We start from the raw sequence: 23,357 nt of genomic DNA, 5'->3' as shown, positions 1-23,357 counted from the left end.
TTAGATTTTAACCATGGAATGTCTGACAAAATATCCGTAGCAGGAAATGTAGATACAATCTAAGACAGGGATGCTCAGCATTTATTTCCCATATACCTGCCACATTTTCTACTGACCCCACAGACAAGGGGGATGGCAGTCTGTTCATCTGACAGGGTTGGCATGATCCACGGTATAACTGGTTGGCACATCAAGTAGCCGGAAGGAGTAGCAGCATCAAACAACTTCAACTCTCACCAAAGACCAGAAGGTACTAGTTTTTCCTAGCTTTTTAGGTTGAAGAGCACTTTATCAGCTATTCTTGAAAAGGGGGTGTTTATTAGATATGATGCTAAATCTAGATCAGATCAAGAAAGTGAGTCCAGTTTCCTCCTGCAGGTTTTCCCTGTGTGAAACTGAGGACTGTTACTGCACATATATCTCACAACCATGGCAGAATCTGGAGACACAAAATGGAGGCTCATCAAAAACATTTGAGAAGTAAATGATTAGCATGCTGGTCTGCGATCTATATTTTCTTTGAAGTTTGGGGAAGCACCTTCAAGAGAGGATGACCCTGTCAAATCTCCTTGTAAACATGCAATGTAGTCCTACTGGCAAACAAAATAATGGTTTGTTAGAGAGTCTTTATTTTTGGAATACTTTTAACTGGATGGGTCTCATTTATCTAGGATTGCTTATGGTAAACAAACCTGAAATCTACAGTTTTATAGGGTATGGCTCCCTGAGAAATGTCATATTATGTATGTAATCACATGAAGATGAATGGAGATGTTTCCCAGCCAAAATGGCTCCTTCTGTATAAGATACTGTATATTTGGCACCAGAGTGCATTCTGCTGCAGCAAAAAAGGACCTGGCGAACTGCATTAGAGAACCTAGACCGTTCCTGTTGTGACAGTGTCTTGCAATTGCTTATGTCCTTAAAATTATTAGTAAATCTTTATGCTAAGTAAAATCTTAGATTTATGTCAGTCTTCTTGGAAAATGTAATCCTTTGTTATCATACCATTTCAGACGATTTTATTACAACTATGTGCATTAATTATAATACTTCCTTAAAGTGAAGAATATGGAACAAACTCGTTGGGACTCTGAGTCAACAGGAATAAGCCAGAACTGTCTCCTCCTTATACCTGGAAGAGAGCAGACCTCTAAAGGAGTCTGGTCTCCAAGAGAGAAATCTGCCACCAGTGGCTTTAACAACAGACACTCTGACATTTGTCACTCAATATTATTCATATTGAGACTTTCCTCTTTCTGGACACCATCTGTCTATCTGCATGGGATGGACTGACTGGCTGTTGCTTAGCAGTAGTTTCTGAACAATTGTTTGGTGTTGGTCTCACATTTCATTTCCTATTTTAACCATAAGTAGGTCATAAATCCAATTTGGTGAGCATTAATAAGTATTTTATTTTAAATAAAATAGAATAGAATGGAATACAATAGAATATATAGAACAAAATAAAAATAGAAAAAAATCAAGGCACATTTACCTATGTAAGTTTAGATATTGTTTCATTATAGTTTTGTTTTGGTTACTTGTAAGTGTTTGTGTGTCTGTGTGTGTGTATGTTTGTGAGAGAGAGAGAGAGAGAGGTTGACAATATGAAATGTATTTATGCCTGAGGATCATAGTAAAAAAGAAAAAATAAATACCATGACTTCTATTATGGGATAATAGTCTAGAATCTTAAGCAGCCTCTGTAGAGAGTACATTTTTTGGACCACTTAAGAACCATAATCTTGCTTTATATGGGACTTGCTCTGATATAGTGTAGTATAAATGTTTTATGTAGATAGACATTGAGGGAAGAAATTTGCAAGGCTGACATCAAACCTGGAGACTTGAAATTCAAATCTGAAATTGAACCTTGAGGGTTCAGATTAATTTCTGACTAGCAAATACAATTTATTTTTTTAAGTCACCATAAAATTATACAAAAAAAAAAAAAAATCGAACAGCTTTACCAAACGACAACTTGAGTACAAACCAGTCATTAGATGTGAAATACATTTCCCATAGCATACCCAATTAAAAACTTGGTTTTTAATTAAAAGAAAGGTACTTGTAAAATGCCAGTGTGTATTTTGTGCAACCTCAAATGTTTGGGGGAAATTTTTTTTTATTTGCTTGGATGGTGCAAAACACAGAAAGTCTTGCTTATCTCTCAATGTACACTGTAGCACAAAAGAAAATTAAGACACTGGAAGGTTATTATGAGAAAGAAGAAAGTCAAATTATTCATTTAAAGTTTGACTCTGACCAAAGCTCCAATCTTTATAGTTTGTAGTTTCTACAATGACATTATTATTATTTCAACTCAACAAAACAAGTTATTGAAACATTGAACTGGAATTATGATCAATATACTACAATCAATTACATGTAAAATGTAAGAAATATTTATTCCATCAATCCATGAAGACAAGGTTTTCCCAAAACCAGGAGTGCAGGAAGTCCTCAAAGATGATCACAAAAACCTCTCAGCCTTCTGTTGTTATGGTATGAAAGCAGAAAACAATGTACATATTCAATTACTTCCCTAAAAATAAGTACATTATAATTCTGATGCTGAGCACTAATATTTACAGAACATTTATTCTGTACCTGAAACTCTGCTAAATTTTTTTCATAGATTATCTCATTTAATGCATGAAACCACCTTCTGAAGTATTTAATATTATTATCCTTATCATATGGGTAAGGAAACTGGGAGAAATAAAACTTTCTGTAGGCTCCAGAAAACATGGGAACTATCTGAATCAACTCAGACCTACATGGATCAACACTGCAGACTTTCTCTTATATCATGTTTCCTCCCTCCCTCTTTCCTTCTTCTCCCTTTCTTCCTTTCTTTTCATTTCCTCTCTTCTTCCCTTCTTCCTTCCCTCCTTTTTTCTCTCTCTCTTTCTTTCTCCTTCTGTGACTCTTTCTATCTGAAATTTTAGACTCAATGCCATCTTACTCAGAGGACATTTGACTATCTGTTTCTTTCCTCTTACCTGTTCTCCACCCAGAGAAGTTAGCAACTACTCGCAATCTCTCCTATACTGTACAATAATACCTGTCATATAATCTAAGTCAACTATGGGGAATAACATTTGAAAATTACAGACTTTCACATTTGCTTGAAATTAACTTCAGGTGTATTTTGTGGAACTACTTATCTAATATTTAAATATTTGTTAACCAAATGCTCAACCATTTTGATAGTTAAATCTTCCAGTAATAGGTAGCCTACTTTGAGCATGGCTATTAAAACAAATCTTCATATTAAAGTGAAATGTGACTTTATGGCTTCATTCATTTGTCAAACAAATATTGAGTGATTATCATATGCCAATCACAGTTTAGGTCCTAAGGATACATCAGGGGAAAAATAAAAACAAAAAAACAACGATCCCAGAATTTGCAGAGCTTCTACTTTCTTCTCAGTTAGGCCATAATAAGAATATTTACATTATTTTTGTCATGTTCATCTTTCAAGTGTTAAATGATAGGTCTTGTGTACATCTTTAATCTTCTTTTCCCTAAATAAAATACTGTCTGTTAAAGGGGTATATGTGGAACATATTTTAAAGCCTTACCATTTACACTCATCTGAAGCTAAGTATTCCTCAGAGTGGAACAAAAGGAGTATATCTTAATGTCAAAGTAAAATAGAATATTGATATGTTTAATCCAGATAATCCATAAACAAAATGAGCTGTTTGAGTTTTGGATGTTTTCTTATACAAATGTACTAGATTTAAGGACTGATGAATTTGGTGAGTTATTGGATTAGGTAACATTTCTTAGCTAGCACATGTCTCTTTTATTTTTATAAAACTTGAGGTTTTTATAAAAATAAATCCTGAGTGGAGGTTATTCATAATTAGTTCCTATTCATCTTATCCTTCTACCCATGAGATTTTCCCCCACAACTATTCAACTATTTTAGGTAAAAAAATTCTGTTCTAAGTATCAATTGATTCCTTGCAATAGATTTGCATGCACAATCACAACTACAAGGGGACAATGAATGAACAAGAACTATATACTCTGTTCAAGTTTGTTCTATCATTTTTCCACACTGAATAGTCTTGATACTTGATGAAAGGGAGACAGGACCTTTGAGGAATAAATCCTTAACATCCATTGTGTCAGGAACACTTTTCTGTCAGTGACATCAATTTCTTTGGAAATCATCGCTCATCTTTAGCTTAACCCATGCCCTTCAGAAGGGCATGATTCAAGTGTCAGAAATGCATGTTCTCCTCACACACAAAGTAAAAGTCACCTTGGAATGAGAACTACAAGGTGTGTTTGAGGCCAGAAAATACAGAAACATGTTGACCAAAGATTTTTCTAAAAGATCTGAGATGAACACATTTAAAAATATATGTATAAAGGGACATATGTACTAAATACATATAAATACATTTATATGTATCAAATTTTTTCATCTCTTTATTTTTGAAACTGCCAATTCTGCTACCAAGGAGAATTCTGAATCCAATGACTGGTATCTTTATGAGAAGGACATGTGAAAACACAGAGTGAAGATGGCCATGTGGCTACCGAAGGCAGAGACTAGAATGATATAGCTCCATTCTTTCCCTATCCCAGGGGAATATCTATTCTTGCTTGTATAACCACTATATTTTGGAGCAGATAACTTGCTTTCTAGTTTCACAGGTCCACAGATGAGGAGGAATTTTGCTCCAGGATGGATCATTTCCAGAGTCTCACCTAGATCTGATTTAGGTGATTTTGATGGTGAGATATGAAACTTTTGAGTTGATGAAATGGGTGAAGACTTTCAGGCCTATTGGAATAGAGTGAACATATTGGGAACAAGGGACAGATGTGAATTGGGGGGGTCAGACTATACTGGGTTGAATAGTGTACTCTCAAATATATGTTTACCTGAAAACTCAGAATGTGACATTATTTGGAAATCGGGTGTTTGCAGATGTAATTAGTTAAGATATTGATTGGTGTCCTTTTAGAAAGCCTATGTGAAGACACAGGAGAGGATGATGCCATGTGATGAAGACAGAGATAGGAGTTATGCAGCCACAAGCTAAGAAATCCAAAGTATTGCTGTTAACAACCAAAAGCTAAGAAGAGGTAAGGAAACATTTTTCCCTAGAGGCTTCAGAATGAGCATGGCATTGTTGACACCTTGATTTTGGATTTCTAGCCTCCAGAACTGTGAGAAAATATATTTCTATCTTTTCTTTGAATTTTATTTTATTTTATTTTTTATACAGCAGGTTCTTATTAGTCATCAATTTTATACACATCAGTGTACACATGTCAATCCCAATCCCTCAGTTCATCACACAACCACCCCCAACACCCCGCTGCTTTCCCCGCTTGGTGTCCATACGTTTCTTCTCTACATTTGTGTCTCTATTTCTGCCCTGCAAACCAGTTCATCTGTATCATTTTTCTAGGTTCCACATATATTCATTAACATATGATATTTGTTTTTCTCTTTCTGACTTACTTCACTCTGTATGACAGTCTCTATATCCATCCACGTCTCAACAAATGACCCAATTTCATTCCTTTCTATGGCTGAGTAATATTCCATTGTATATATGTACCACATCTTCTTTATCCATTCATCTGTCGATGGGCATTTAGGTTGCTTCCATGACCTGGCTATTGTAAATAGTACTGCAATGAACATCGGGGTGCATGTGTCTTTTTGAATTATGGTTTTCTCTGGGTATATGCCCAGTAGTGGGATTGCTGGATCATATGGTAAATCTATTTTTAGTTCTTTAAGGAACCTCTATACTGTTCTCCATAGTGGCTGTATCAATTTACATTCCCACCAACAGTGCAAGAGGGTTCCCTTTTCTCCACACCTTCTCCAGCATTTATTGTTTGTAGATTTTCTGATGATGCCCATTCTAACTGGTGTGAGGTGATACCTCATTGTAGTTTTGATTTTCATTTCTCTAATAATTAGTGATGTTGAGCAGCTTTTCATGTGCTTCTTAGCCATCTGTATGTCTTCTTTGGAGAAATGTCTATTTAGGTCTTCTACCCATTTTTGGATTGGGTTGTTTGTTTTTTTTAATATTGAGCTGCATGAGTTGTTTATATATTTTGGAGATTAATCCTTCATCCATTAATTCGTTGGCAAATATTTTCTCCCATTCTGAAGGTTGTCTTTTCATCTTGTTTATGGTTTCCTTTGCTGTGCAAAAGCTTTTAAGTTTCATTAGGTCCAATTTGTTTATTTTTGTTTTTATTTCCATTACTCTAGGAGGTGGATCAAAAAAGATCTTGCTGTGATTTATGTCAAAGAGTGTTCTTCCTATGTTTTCCTCTAAGAGTTTTATAGTGTCTGGTCTTACATTTAGGTCTCTAATCCATTTTGAGTTTATTCTTGAGTATGGTGTTAGGGAGCGTTCTAATTTCATTCTTTTACATGTAGCTGTCCAGTTTTCCCAGCACCACTTATTGAAGAGGCTATCTTCTCTCCATTGTATATCCTTGCCTCCTTTGTCATAGATTAGTTGACCATAGGTGTGTACGTTTATCTCTGGCCTTTCTATCTTGTTCCATTGATCTATGTTTCTGATTTTGTGCCAGTACCATATTGTCTTGATTACTGTAGCTTTATAGTATAGTCTGAAGTCAGGGAGTCTGATTCCACCAACTCAGTTTTTTTCCCTCAAGACTGCTTTGGCTAATCGGGGTCTTTTGTGTCTCCATACAAATTTTAATTTTTTTGTTCTAGTTCCATAAAAAATGCCATTGGTAATTTGATAGGGATTGCATTGAATCTGTAGATTGCTTTGGGTAGTATAGTCATTTTTGCATTATTGATTCTTCCAATCCAAGAACATGGTATATCTCTCTATCTGTTGGTATCATCTTTAATTTCTTTCATCAGTGTCTTATAGTTTTCTGCATACAGGTCTTTTGTCTCCCTAGGTAGGTTTATTCCTAGGTATTTTTTTTTGTTGCAAAGGTAAATGGGAGTGTTTCCTTAATTTCTCTTTCAGATTTTTTATCATTAGTGTATAGGAATGCAAGAGATTTCTGTGCATTGATTTTGTATCCTGCAACTTTACCAAATTCATTGATTAGCTCTAGTAGTTTTCTGGTGTCATCTTTAGGATTAGGTATGCATACTATCATGTCATCTGCAAACAGTGACAGTTTTACTTCTTCTTTTCCAATTTATATTCCTTTTATTTCTTTTTCTTCTCTGATTGCCCTGGCTAGGACTTCCAAAACTATGTTGAATAATAGTGGTGAGAGTGGACATCATTGTCTTGTTCCTGATCTTAGAGGAAATGTTTTCAGTTTTTCACCATTGAGAATGATATTTGCTGTGGGTTTGTCATATATGGCCTTTATTATGTTGAGGTAGGTTCCCTCTATGCCCACTTTCTGGAGAGTTTTTATCATAAATATGTGTTGAATTTTGTCAAAAGCTTTTTCTGCATCTATTGAGATGATCATATGGTTTTTATTCATCAATTTGTTAATATGGTGTATCACATTGATTGATTTGTGTATATTGAAGAATCCTTGCATCCCTGGGATAAATCCCACTTGATCATGGTGTATGATCCTTTAATGTGTTGTTGGATTCTGTTTGCTAGTATTTTCTTGAGGATTTTTGCATCTATATTCATCAGTGATATTGGTCTGTAACTTTCTTTTTTTGTAGTATCTTTGTCTGGTTTTGGTATCAGGGTGATGGCGGCCTCATAGAATGAGTTTGGGAGTGTTCTTTCCTGAGCAATTTTTTGGAAGAGTTTGAGAAGGATGGGTGTTAGCTCTTCTCTAAATATTTGATAGAATTCACCTGTGAAGCCATCTGGTCCTGGACTTTTGTTTGTTGGAAGATTTTTAATCACAGTTTCAATTTCATTACTTGTGATTGTTCTCTTCATATTTTCTATTTCTTCCTGGTGCAGTCTTGGAAGGTTATACCTTTCTAAGAATTTGTCCATTTCTTCCAGGTTGTCCATTTTATTGGCATAGAGTTGCTTGTAGTAGTCTCTTAGGATGCTTTGTATTTCTGTGGTGTCTGTTGTAACTTCTCCTTTTTCATTTCTGATTTTATTGATTTGAGTCCTCTCCCTCTTTTTCTTGATGAGTCTGGCTAATGGTTTATCAATTTTGTTTATCTTCTCAAAGAACCAGCTTTTAGTTTTATTGATCTTTGCTATTGTTTTCTTTGTTTCTATTTCATTTATTTTTACTCTGATCTTTATGATTTCTATCCTTCTGCTAACTTTGTGTTTTCTTTGTTCTTCTTTCTCTATTTCCTTTAAGTGTAATGTTAGATTGTTTATTTGAGATTTTTTTTCTTTCTTGAGGTAGGCTTGTATAGCTGTAAACTTCCCACTTAGAACTGCTTTTGCTGCATCCCATAGGTTTTGGATCATCGTGTTTTCATTGTCATTTCTCTACAGGTATTTTTTGATTTTCTCTTTGATTTCTTCAGTGATCTCTTGGTTATTTAGTGACGTATTGTTTAGCCTCCATGTGTTTGTATTTTTAAACTTTATTTCCCTGTAATTGATTTCTAATATCATAGTGTTGTGGTCAGAAAAGATACTTGATATGATTTCAATTTCCTTAAATATACTGAGGCTTGATTTGTGACCCAAAATGTGATCTATCCTGGAGAATGTTCCGTGTGCACTTGAGAAGAAAGTGTAATCTGCTATTTTTGGATGGAATGTCCTATAAATATCATTTAAATCTATCTGGTCTATTTTGTCATTTAAAACTTCTGTTTCCTTATTTTTTTTTTTTTTTTCATTTTGGATCATCTGTCCATTGTAAGTGAGGTGTTAAAGTCCCCCACTATTATTGTGTTACTGTCGATTTCCTGTTTTAGAGCTGTTAGCAATTGCCTTATGTACTGAGGTGCTCCTATGTTGGATGCATATATATTTATAATTGTTATATCTTCTTCTTGGATTGATCCCTTGACCATTATGTAGTGTCCTTCCTTGTCTCTTGTAACATTCTGTATTTTAAAGTCTATTTTAGCTGATATGAGTATTGCTACTCCAGTTTTCTTTTGATTTCCATTTGCATGGAATATCTTTTTCCATCCCCTCACTTTCAGTCTGTATGTCTCCCTAAGTCAGAAGTGGGTCTCTTGTAGACAGCATATATATAGGTCTTGTTTTTGTATCCATTCAGCAAGCCTGTGTCTTTTGGTTGGAGCATTTAATCCATTCACGTTTTAGGTAATTATCAATATGTATGTTCCTATGACCATTTTCTTAATTGTTTTGGGTTTGTTTTTGTAGGTCCTTTTCTTCTCTTGTGTTTCCCACTTAGAGAAGTTCCTTTAGCATTTTTTGAAGAGCTGGTTTGGTGGTGCTGAATTATCTTAGCTCTTGCTTGTCTGTAAAGCTTTTGATTTCTCCCTCAAATCTGAATGAGATCCTTGCCGGGTCAAGCAAACTTGTTTGCAGGTTCTTCCCTTTCATCACTTTAAGTATATCATGCCACTCCCTTCTGGCTTGTAGAGTTCTTGCTGAGAAATCAGCTGTTAACCTTATGGGAGTTCCCTTGTATGTTATTTGTCATTTTTCCCTGGCTGCTTTTAATAATTTTTCTTTGTCTTTAATTTTTGCCAATTTGATTACTATGTGTCTCAGTGTGTTTCTCCTTGGGTTTATCCTATATGGGACTCTCTGCACTTCCTGGACTTGGGTGGCTACTTCCTTTACCATGTTAAGGAAGTTTTCGACTATAATCTCTTCAAATATTTTCTCTGGTCCTTTCTCTCTCTCTTCTCCTTCTGGGACCCCCTATAATGCGAATGTTGTTGTGTTTAATGTTGTCCCAGAGGTCTCTTAGGCTGTCTTCACCTCTTTTCATTCTTTTTTCTTTATTCTGTTCTTCAGCAGTGAATTCCACCATTCTGTCTTCCAGGTCACTTATCCGTTCCTCTGCCTCAGTTATTCTGTTATTGATTCCTTCTAGTGTAGTTTTCATTTCAGTTATTGTATTGTTCATCTCTGTTGTTTGTTATTTAATTCTTCTAGGTCTTTGTTAAACATTTCTTGCATCTTCTTGATCTTTGCCTCCATTCTTTTTCCGAGGTCCTGGATCATCTTCACTATCATTATTCTGAACTCTTTTTCTGGAAGGTTGCCTATCTCCACTTCATTTAGTTGTTTTCTGAGATTTTATCTTGTTCTACTTCATCTGGTACATAGCCTTCTGCTTTTTCTTCTTGTCTATCTTTCTGTGAATGTGGTGTTTGTTCCACAGGCTGCAGGATTGTAGTTCTTCTTGCTTCTGCTGTCTGCCCTCTGGTGTCTATTGTTTTTAAGGTACCGAGTTTGTGAAAATGCATTACAGTAGTCCAAGAAAGTTAATAATCAAACATACAAAAACCTCTTTCTTTATCTTTTTTCTGTGGAATATCACATGATGAGCTTATTCCCTGTTAATATGGCAGTGCATCCAATGACTATCTTCAACTTTTAGTTTCGCCTTTTCTATGCTAAAATCAATAAGTTCCTTTCAACATTTTTGATGTATTATAATTACATCTTGGTTTCTGTACCTCAAAGACTCACAGTTTGCCAACCCCTTTTTAAAATATCACAACCAAGACTAAACATATTCCAGATGTGGGATATCCAAGGGAAGGTAAAATATGTCTGAATTTAATCTGTGAAGAGAACAGTTCTATTATTTCCATGTAATAATAATGTGAGCCTTTTAAACAGTCATTACAGTGTTGAAATATATTAAGTGTATAATCTACTAAGTTTTATAAATCTTTTTCCTATGAACTTTATCAAATTCTGGTCATATCCAGCATACACTTGAGCAAGATTTGGGAACGAATATACTGATTATTGTATGTTCCTGTTAAATCAATCTCAGTTTGAGGCTATACATTTAGCTATAGTGCTTATTTCTAATTTGAATTTTGAATTTCAGTACATAAGATCAATCCTCTAATTTTGCATTTCTTGAGAATTTGATAGGCATGCTGTCAATGTTTTCATTAAAATTGCTGATAGAAATGCCAAGTAGGTTAGGATAAATTTTTACAAAAATATGATCAAATACAGAATTCAGTGGCATGTCAATATAATATTTTCTACAACAAAGCTTCAACAAATTAATCAAATTTTTTAAGAAACTATTCACTTAGAGGAACCTACAGAATAATATTAATATTGGCCAATATTTTATCATATAGTCCACCAGAAAATTACCTAATGCTGCTTATATTTGGCAAACATTTAGCAATATTTACATTATTAAATTAATTTCTCAATTAAATGACAATTTAAAAAACAAAATTAGGTTATTTTATCTTGATTAATTTGAGGAAAAATTTCACTAAGTGTTCACCAAATATTTACTAACCAGTTATTTAATATGATATTCCAAATTATTAGTGTTCTGAAAGATATTAAATACATTATTGGAAGAAAATTAAAGTCTCTATATATACATATATTTGAGAAATATTCATTTCCTCTTGATGTCTCATTGTATACTAGATAATACATTAACATTAGTAAGGACAATAAATTCTGTAGCAAAAGAACCTCTTTAATTTTGTGTGATGAAAAGTTTCATAGAGTTACATAAATGGAAAATATTTTTACTCTAGAACAACTTTTAACATCTATTCCAAGTAATACATTTGAGAAAGTGTTAAGTAAGCCATTAGTACTCAAGACGTTAATATGAATTACTTGATCATGTGAGTCAGAATGACACAGAAATGCTCTCTGTGGATCCTCTGAAAGAAAAACTTCTACACAGTTGTGGAGAATGCAGTCAGCACACTGCCTCTAGTTGACAGCTCTAGACAGTGCTATGCACAAGTTCATAGCTCCTAGGGGAGTCGGCATGTGGTGACTGAACAAAGTAGGGGTACACAGTTTTGGTCATTTACGCCCAATGTAACACAGCTCTGATGGGCAGTGTTTGTTTCAGAGCTCCCTGCTGGGTTGGCGGAAGTTATCCAGCCTTCATTTCAATTCAACTTCTTTTTCTGCCTAATCCTACCTCCTCCCCTTCTTCTTTCAAGTGTTAATCCCATATCTTGCACTCCAAATTTTATCTCAGCATTTGCTTCTTGAAAACGTCTATAGGTTGAAAAGCAACATATTTTTTTTAAATTATTTGAGATAATTTTCTTTGGGCAAATATATTTTAGTGAAAAGTAGAAGAAGGAAAGTTCTACCATAGAGGCAGTATTAGAGCAGAGCAGCCTGGAGAGGTACCCTCCATTGTGGATTTGACACATGAACAAGGAAACCCTAAACTACCTATGTATCAAGGCAGGAACAGTAAGGAGAAGTAAAGAAAAAGAATGATTCCAAAGACAAATATAGTTGCAATTTAGCTACATTCTTTTGGTTGACCTAATGATAGGTCTAGCATGAGGTGTTTCTCTGGTCTCAGGGCCAAAGGCAAAGCCAACCTTAATTTTAAACAAGACTATAAATTAAGGTCTGGACCAGATTGTCAGTACACTTCACTATCTTGCCTAATCTCAAACCTCTGCTGGAATAGCTTCATGACTAGCTGAGGGAAGTTGTGATACTGATTCAGCAGAAATATTTTTGCACTGAGATTTCTATGAAAACAAGTCAACTATCATTCGGGGGAAAATAAAATACCTTTAAACCCATTGTTGGGATAAATTGAATCAATTCATTGGACCATTTAACCAAGAAAGCAGTTCTAAAATCTATGAAACTATTATGGAAATAAATATACACAAAGTCATATCTAAAACAGATATAAAATGCTACTTCAGCTATTACATCTTGAATCAACTCCTTAATTTGGTTCTCAAGTACACCATGTACCTGTAGAACAGTTTTTTCAGTGCACCCTATTGGCCAACAAAGTGAGTCTCTCCTTGACCCCTATGCAGAAGTCTCTCTCAAAGAGACATATGTCATTTGAAATATTTAAGAATACTGACTGCATTTTCAATCAGGCTTGTGTCTTGAGAGAAGGAGATGCCTTATTTCTTCTTTGGTTAGATATCTAGATACTGAATATACTTTCATAGATCTAGAAAATAAACCAGTTTACTTCACTTCAAAAACTAGATTTAAGAATTAGTAGTTTAATTCATATTTTTTGAGTAAATTTTATTTCTTCACAGCTAATAGACATGAATCAACTCAGAAACAATCAGAGACTTACAGAGTTTAGTTATTTGCCTATTCACAAATTTGAAAGTTGAATATATTTTCAATGAAAACTAAACCTAGTGAAACTTAATAATGGTCCCTCTCAGAAAACTAAACAAATTTTCTACTTCAAATCTACTGTCTCTCCTATATTATACTCTCAAAGGATTTCTGTGGATATAGAGTATGAGAAGTGATTTATGAAGATTTATAAAAATGCAAGATGTCACAATGCATTGTAATTATTTGTTCTTGGAGTCAAACTCAGGTTCAGCTCTAAGAAAGACTCTTTTGTTCCTTTGATAGTAAACTTTATAAGTACCTTTACTGAGTGATTTCACTGTTGTTCTAAGAAATATTTTGAGGCCCATAGCTGTTGAGGAGATATTGAGCCTCTGGGAACACACACAGGCTTCTAGGGAAATTACTTGGAAGAAGAAGAATGTTACTCTATTTATAAAGATGGATAAGATATTTCGGTTATCATGACAACAACAGAGAATGGAAAAGAAATTAACGTGTTCTCACAGTCTTCTAGGCCTCTGTTAGATCTGTTACATATATTATTTCAGTATCCTTATCAATTGCAATAAACTAAATAGGCGGTAGACCAAATTTTACGGTTAGGAAATTAGGTGTATAATATTCCCAAGACTTCCTATTTTCTAATTTGTAGAGATTTGACGTGAACTTGTAAAATTGGTGTCCTTTCTACTTCATTAAGCTGCCTCCATCAATAATGTGACGTCCATCAATAACATTTTATGTTTAAAACTAGTTTTTTTATATTTAAAACTAGTTTTTTTATATTGTATGTTTATCTAGATTTATTTTCAGAGTTAAAAAAAGAAAAAGCTTGATAGGATTTTAAAGTTGTCAAAATAAAAATCTGAAGAGAGAGCATTTTTTTATATTAGTACTTTTATTTCTTATTTTTTAAATTTAATTTAATTTTTAAAAATTTTTATTGAAGTACAGTTGATTTACAATGTTGTGTTAGTTTCAAGTATAAAGCAAAGTGAATCAGTTATACATATACATATATCCACTCTTTTTTAGATTCTTTACCCATATAGGCCATTACAGAGTATTGAGTAGAATTCAATACTTGTGCTATACAGTAGGTCCTTATTAGTTATCTATTGTACATATAGCGGTGTCTATGTATCAATTCCAATCTTACAATTTATTCCTCCCCGCCATCCCCTGGTAACCATAAGTTTATCTTCTACATCTGTAACTCTATTTCTGTTTTGTAGATAAGTTCATTTGTACCTCTTTTTTAGATTCCACACATAAGCAATATCATAATTTTATATTAGTACTTTTAAATCTATGTTTTTAATTTACTGGTAGTAAATGAACAATATATACATTTGAGTGAACAAACCAATATATAAATTTGTACTATAAATCAACAATTTAATAATGAAACAATAAAGAAATCTCCTGAAGCATAATGCATTATAATAATTGGTGGCAGTGGTGGTTGGCTGCTACTTCAGTCAATTTTATTAAAACTGTGCCAGTTATTTGACTTCTCTAATACTCTTCTGTTGGGAGATATTTCTCCATGGACCTCTTATGTTTCTGCATGTCTTGAAAGAAAAGGTACTGACTTCCTTTATATCACACTCCCTTTCAAGAATGTTTGTATACCAAACAATCTTGGAAGATAGACATGGTATCTCTTTCTAGAGCAAATGGTAGATTTTCTCACAACCTGTGTATATAAAGACTTTGCCTCTTTCTAGAGCAGGAGGCAGGCACACTTACTGAGACCAGGTGCAGATTCACAACACTCAATATCTCTGGCAGTCAAGGAAAGATTGATATCTCTTCCTTCCCGTATCACCATCACCACAAAAAGAAAGCCAGCACCTTATTGGCCGTGTTGCATATTGAAGATAGAATGTGCTTGACTTGGGAATTCTACTTGGTTCTTTATACTGGCTATCTCATAATTTGACAACTGTTTTCTGAGGTCCACATAAGTAGGTTGCATTGGAAGAGGTTCAGCAAGCCCTGACATGATCTTTAACTTTGGAGCTCTTTAGCCATAATCAAAATTTTGACCTATAACTCTTTGACTAATGATTTTGCAGATCAGAGCCTTTGGTAAAGGAAGGTAGCCTCCACCTAGAGAAACCTCTTAGGATGCTGTACTCATTGCCTCCCTGACACAGCTGTTAGATACATACCATCTGAAAAGGAGTGTTGTTATGAAACTTGCTACTGGGCTGTTATCAAAACAAAATACCTGCTCCATGGAGGCTTTGTGACTCTCTGGTATAATATTCTCATTTTGAGGTGAGTCAACTTAAACTCAATGACTAACAAGTTAAAAGGGCTCCACAAGTCACACTGGTGAAGTGGAAATTCAATATTCTGCAATACAGCAGGCCTGGCCTTAGTGGTATCTTGACTTTATCTGAAAAAAATAACAGCTGTCCCTTCGGAGAAAATTTGTGTTCCACTCTGTCACCTGATGCATAGCCTCTGTCTCAATGCAGTCTTTGATTCATAGAGATTTACCTAATGCTTAAGCTTGGTTTGCTGATGGTTTGACTAAGCTAAAACTAGAAGGTGTAAACTAGGTTGACATACAATTTCAACTTACTGTCAGCTATACAGAAATAATGTTGGACCTGGTTATTCCACTCATGGGTAGAACTCTACTATTCTTATAACTCTGGGCAATACTTTCTTTGATGAACCTTATTACATTTTTAATGAGCTTTTAAGTCTTGCCAATGGTGTAGCTGTTTGGTCTGCCACTTGGAAAACAAAACACTGGCAGATTAAAGACAAACACCCTTCTTCTTCTTCTTTTTCTTTCTCTCCTTCTTCCCCCTCTCCCCTCCTCCCACCTTCTTCTCCTCCTCTTCCCCTTCCTCTTCCTTCTTCTTCTTCTTCCCCTCATTCTCCTTCTCCTTCTTCTTCCTCTTCTTCTTCTCCTCCACTCACCCCCCTCCTTCTGGTTTTTCAAAAGCCACTCACAGTGAACTGATATTTGACTCAGGATATTTGATCAACCTTTCATACCTCCTATCATACACAGGCGTCTGATTTTGTCTTGTGTTAAAAAAGCTTACTTAAAAATAAAATAACAAAAGACGTGTAAAGCTACTTTTCTCACATCTTCCTGGTCCGCACACTTCCGTAAGGCATTTTTTGTTCGTTGAATACAGCTGTCCCCAGAAATGGGTCATCTCCTCTAGTCTACTTCCTGGCTAATTCTCATGACAAAATGGGTGGAGAGTTATATAGACCTATTTTTAAAATTTGAGATTTAATCCATTCCTGAACATAATAGTTCTTTCTTGTCCCTAACAACAGCTCCAGGCCAGTCTGGTGGGTTGGTACACCAAGTACAGCCAAAGAAGGCCTAGGGAATTCAAAATAATTCTGGTACAAGCACATGGATTCTCTTTTTGAATTGACATAGTTCTAGATCATAACTACAACAGAACTTAGTTGACTACATTGGATCCTAAGTCTCCCAATAGTGGCCTTCATGGGTGGCCATGAAGTGGTGTACAAAATGTATGTCTTTAAGTTGTATATAAACCCTGTCCTTCTTGCACCTGACCATTTTGGACAAAAGATCTGCATTCAAGCAAGAGATAACTGAAGAAAAATTGAGCTTGTAGCTGCTAGAATGGGACATATCAAATTTGGGGGGGTGGGAAATATAGGGAGAAAGCAATCATGGTGGTACATGGGAGGGAAAACCTCAGACTCTAGAAAACACGATGATATGGCTAACATTAATGATCTTTTTCTTTAAGGACCTCCCCTGAACATCACTCATTAAGAAAAACATTCTGATGTGGTTCCCACAAACTGCAGCATCAAGCACCTAAAATTAGTTGACTGCTATCTTTTGTCAGGCAACTCTGATCATGATTTGATTACTACTCTGTTTAATCTTACAAGAAGTCTATCAAAACTGCAGAGCATGGCCTTAACTCTTGTACCTTCCATGTAAAAACAACTGTCAGTACCTTGAAATATTTTCCCAACCTCCATTTCCACAGCTTTTGTTCATTCATTTTCTGAGTAGACAAATGTCTCCTGCCTGGTGGCATGAACAAACAGAAAAGAATAGGCTCCCTTCAGGAAGTTTTCTTGAAAATGAGGTTTAGTCATAATTATTCAAACTGAAATAGGAACTCTAAAATCTACCAGGTTACTGGGAGGCCACAACGAAAGCTCTGTCAACCTGGCCTCCTGTTGATGTAGGTCCCACTTGGAGTCTCAATAACTGGAAAATCCCCTCTTTTCCCAATGATCCCACACCATGTACACCCCCAATACTATACTTCTTGTCATTAACTTGTTTTTGTCCCCAAATTGTAGTAATTTATAGCTTAGTAGAGATCATAAGAAACTTTCAACTATTAAAGAAATACCAGTAGATTATGTAACTCTCAGATGAGAGTTACATCTGAGAGGTCTCTTGAAGTGAGACTACTCTTGATTACTCAGGGGAGCTTCCAGAGGTATAACTGACTTGATATCTATATACAGATAATCATCCCTATGTTGGGAGTCATACAATTTGAAATGATGGTATGAAATTTTTGTCTGAGTTTAGCTGAAGTGACAAGACCTTGTCCTTGAAAGACATTTACATCAGTATCAACTCACTGCCCTAGGATTTTTTATAGATGATAAAATTGCCCTAGGCATTCTTGCATGCCAAGGCAGAGTCAGTGTAATTACTAATATATACTTCTGTTGTTGGATTATTTCCCTCAGGGAAAATGAAAAGGTTGATATAGGAATATAAGGAGAAAGCCACCTGGATATTGAACATAGCTTGTGATGGTTTATGGGATTTGTTCAACTGGAAGTGTTCAGGATCCTAGGATCATGCTTGATGTCAGTGTTGTAGGTTGCTCTCACTCTGTTGCTTGGTGTCCTATTGATAGAATTTATAATTATGTAATAAAAATTACACAATTTGGTTTTATATTAATCATATTATTTTATCACTTGTGTCTGTCAAAGTGGCTGATGGAGTAGGAAAATTCAACAGAAGCCAAGATAGTATAAAAGAAGGTATAAAAATGAAGGGTGCATATTGTTAGGAGACATGGGTCTTTCACACAGGTCTATTACATTTCCACTCATGTTGTGAGCAGAGGTACTGACAGCTATTATTCCTGACTGTTTTTTCAAAGATGTTTGTATAGTGAACAACTTTAGAAGATAGAGATAAAGATTCCCTCTGGAGCAAAGGGCTGGTTTGCTGACAGCCCTAAAAGACATAGATAGTCTAGTTCTGCACCAAAGAACAACTTGCTTACTGCTTGTTATAAAATACTTAGTTTCCCTGAGCTCAGCGTTCCTCTCCTGTAATATGTGTCACATTGCCTTCTTCATGTGACCCTGTGGGAATTGGGGCTTGAGGACCTGGCATAAAAAGATACTGATTATCTTGCTATTTCTAATGTTATGTGTACTTAAAGTCCTTTGTCTCTGGCCCAAGACTCTTGTGTATTCTGTAAGCACCCATAACCTGGTGGCAGGATAACTTATTTGCCTTAAAATAGAGTGAAATAATACACATTTTATTGTTCTTGACTATATAGTTCTTGACTTAGGATAGCAGCACAAGTAACACTAAAACACTGGTCCTCTTTAGCCCATGTGAAAATGGGTAAGAGGGAATCAATAATTCCCCTGATATACAACTGCTAGAGGGGTAAATTATTGGGTAGCTGGGTACTTAGTACCCATTTTTACTTGGACTCCAATCAGAAAATGAATCGTGCTGACAAAGGGGATATACTCTACCAGCTTCCCATTATGAGTACCAAGTAAAAAAAAGATGCAGTTAGGAGAGAGAGCAAATAGCAGGGCAATGTGCTAAGGGATAGAAAAATGAATATGTATGCCTAAGTAGACTAACACAAATCATCACCAAGTTAATTGGTTAAGCAAATTGCCAGCATTTTGAGGAGTGAATTTCAGGGAAGTAAACTTTTAATGAAGTCATTTATAAAAAAAATTTGAGCATTTGAAGTTTATTATCTACAAACAAAAATAAGGGCACTAAAACAAAGAAATGATATATCATTACAGAATGTCAGGGAATAAGAGATTGGGGGGCACAGTGAAGATTCAGAGCTGGTCTACAGCAAATCAGGAAAAGAGAAGTCCTAATCTCAAATTTTGACAGCAATAATTCCATAGAATCAGTCATTTTCAGCAAACTGGTTTGTTATCTTCATAAAGTCAAGAATGAAAGCACCTCTCCAGTTATCGCTATACAGAGGTATCTCATGGCAGGAGTAGGCACAACCAGATAAGTAAAACAGTGTCTCACACTGACTCATTGATCAACTCAAATGACTGCTTGATGTCAACCAACCCAAATATGAGGAATATAAAAACTAAGTGAATGCTATACCTTCACCAATACTGAGTCTTCTATGCTGTGGTTAGCCTGGTCAGGAAAGACCTCTTTAAGGAGGTGGCATTTGGGATGAGGTGACCATGTGAAGAGGAAGCATATTCTGAATAGCAGGAAAATCGAGTACAATGGCTCTGAGACAGGCTGTGTCTACTGTACTTTCTTTTTCCTGTTTGATAGGGAGAATTAGAAACATGGGCTACTTAAGGGACCCATTGTTAACTGTGATATTCAAGCTCTCTCTCTCTCTCTCTATACATGCATATATATACACACATAAATATAACACATATATTTAAGTATAGTTGATTTGCAATATTAGTTTCAGAAGTACAACATAGTGAATCAATATTTTTATAGATTATACTCCATGATTTACTCCCTTATTTATTTTATACATAATACTTGGTACCTCTTAATCCCATACCCGCATTTTGCCCCTCCCCCCATTGGTTACCACTAGTTTGTTCTCTATATCTGTGAATCTGTTTCTGTTTTGTTATATTCATTTGTTTTATTTTTTAGATTGCACATATAAGTGATTACAAAATTTTTGTCTTTCTCAGTCTGACTTATTTCACTCAGTATATATATATATATATATATATATATATATATATATATATATATATATATATATCTCACATCTTCTTTATCCATTCATCTGTTGATGGACTCAGGTTGCTTCCTATCTTGGCTATTGTAAATAATGCTGCTATGAACACTGGGGTGCATATATCTTTTCAAATTAGTGTTTTCATTTTCTTCAGATATACCCAGAAATGGAATTGCTGGATGATATGGTACTTCTGTTTTTAGTTTTTGAGGGACCTCCATACTGTTTTCCATAGTGGCTGTTCCAAATTACATTACCACCAACAATGTACTAGGGTTCTATTTTCTCCACCTTCTCACCAACATTTGTTATTTTTGGTCTTATTGATGACAGGAGTGAGGTGATATCTCATTTTGGTTTTGATTTGCATTTCTCTGATGATTAGTGACGCGGAGCATCTTTTCATGTGCCTGTTGGCCATCTGTATGTCTTCTTTGGAAAAATGTTTATTTAGGTTTTCTGCCCATTTATTAATCAGGTTGTTTGTTTTTTTGATATTGAGTTGTATATGTTGTTTAGATATTTTGGGTATTAATCCCTTATCAGTCATATCATTTGCAAATATTTTCTCCCATTCAATAGGTTGTTTTTTCACTTTGTCAATGGTTTTCTTTGCTGCACAAAGCCTTTTAAGTTTGATTAGGTCCCATTTGTTTATTTTTGCTTTTGTTTCCATTGCCTGAAGAGGCAGATCAAAAAAATATTGCTACAACTCATGTCTAAGGGTGTTCTTCTTATGTTATCCTCTAGGAATTTTAAGTTTCTCATCTTACATTTAGGTCTTTAATATTTTTGAGTTTATTTTTGTATACAGTGCATAAAATTATTATAATTTTATTCTTCTAAAAATAGCTATCCAGTTTTCCCAGCACCACTTACTGAAGAGATTGTCTTTTCCCCATTGTATATTTTTGCCTCTTTTGTCATAGATTAATTGACCATATGTGTGTGGATTTATTTCTGGGCCCTATATTCTGTTCAATTTATCTATGTGTCTGTTTTTATGCCAATACCATACTGTTCTGATCACTTTGTAATACAATTTGAAACCAGTACATGTGATTCCTTCAGCTTTGTTCTTCTTTCTCAAGATTTCTTTGGCTATTCATGGTCTTTTGTAGTTGCATATAAATTTTAGGATTAATTGTTCTAGTTCTGTGAAAAATGTCATGGGTATTTTGATAAGGATTGCCTTAAATCTGTAGATTGCTTTAGGTATTCTGGACATTTTAACAATATTAATTCTTCCAATCCATGAACATGGGATATCTTTCCATTTCTATATATCATCTTCAACTTCAAATTATAAGTATTTCTCCTTCTTAGTTAAGTTTATTCCTAGGTATTTTATTCCTTTGATGCAATTTTTAAAAGGATTGTTTTCTTGCTTTCTCTTTCTGATAATTCATTATTAATGTATAGATAAACAACATATTTCTGCATATTAATCTTGTATTCCACAACTTTATTGAATTCATTTATTATTTCTAATAGTTTCTGGGTGGAGACTTTAGGGTTTTCTATATATAGTATCATGTCATCTGCAAACAGTGACAGTTTACTTCTTCCCTTCTAATTTGGATGCCTTTATTTATTTATTTTTCTTGTCTGACTGCTGTGGCTAGGACTTCCAATACTATGTTAAATAAAGGTGATAGGAGTGGGCATCCTTATCTTATTCCTAATTTTAGGAAAAGCTTTCAGCTTTTTACCATTGAGTATGATGTTATCTGTGGTTTGTCATAAATGGCCTTTATTATGTTGAGATAGGCTACAACTTTACCAACTTAGATAAGTGTTTTCATCATGAATGGATGTTGAATTATGTCAAATGCTTTTTCTGTATCTGTTGAGATGATCATATGATTTCTTTGTTTTGTTAATATGTTGTATCACACTGACTGATTTGAGGATACTGAACCATCTTTCTATCCCTGCAATGAATCCCACTTGATCATAGTATATCATCATTTTTATATATTGTTGAAATTGGTGTGCTAATATTTTGTTGAGGATTTTTCTATCCATATTTTTTAGAAATATTGGTCTGTATTATTTTTTTGGTTTCTTTGGTTTTGGTATTAGGGTAATTGTGGCATTGTAGAATGAATTTGGGAGTGTTCCATCCTCTTCAATTTTCTGAAATAGTTTGAGAAAGATAGATATAATCTGTTCTTTATATTTTTGTTAGAATTCCCCCGTGAAGCCATCTGCTCCTGGACTTTTGTTTTCTGGGAGCTTTTTGATTACTGATTCAATTTCACTCCTAGTCTGTTCAGATTATCTATTTCTTCCTGATTCAGTTTTGGAAGACTGTATGTTTCTAGGAATTTATCCATTTCTTCTATGTTGTCCAATTTGTTGCCATATAACTGTCTGGGGTATTCTCTTGTGATTTTTTTGTATCTCTGTGATATTGGTTGTAATTTCTCCTCTTTCATTTCCTATTTTGTTTATTTGGGTCCTCTTTCTTTCTTAATGAGGATGGCTAAAGGCTTACCAATTTTGTTATTTTTTTAAAGAACCAGCTCTTGATTTCATTGATCTTTTCTATTGCATTTTTGTCTCTAATTTATTCCTGTTCTGATTTTTATTATTCCTTTCCTTTGCTGACCTTGGGTTTTGTTTGTTCTTTTTTTTTTTTTTAATTCATTTAGATAGTAGGTTAGATTGTTTAGGGAATTTCTTTTGCTTGAGGTAGGCCTGAATACAGTTTCCTCTTAGAACTACTTTTGTTGTAGCTCATAGATTTTTGGGAGTTGTATTTTTATTTGTCTAGAGGTATTTTCTGATATCCTCTTTGATTTCTTTATTGACCCATTTGTTTCTAGATAGCATGTTGTGTAGTCTCCATGTGTTTGTGCTTTTCCCATTTTTCTTCCTGTACTTGATTTCTAGTTCCATACTGTTGTGGTTGGAAAAAATATTTAATATAATTTCTAACCTCTTAAATTTGTTGAGACTTGTTTTTTTGCCTAGCATGTGATCTATCCTGGAGAACATTCCAAATGCACTTGAAAAGAATGTTTATTCTGCTGTTTTGGGATGAAATGTACTGTAGATATCTATTAAGTCCAACTGCTCTAATGTGTCTTTTAAGGCCACTGTTACCTTATTGATTCTTTTTGTGGATGATCTGTCC

Source organism: Eubalaena glacialis, chromosome 17 (assembly GCF_028564815.1).
Source record: "Eubalaena glacialis isolate mEubGla1 chromosome 17, mEubGla1.1.hap2.+ XY, whole genome shotgun sequence".
NCBI lineage: Eukaryota > Metazoa > Chordata > Mammalia > Artiodactyla > Balaenidae > Eubalaena > Eubalaena glacialis.
Note: the sequence above shows the minus strand (reverse complement) of the source record.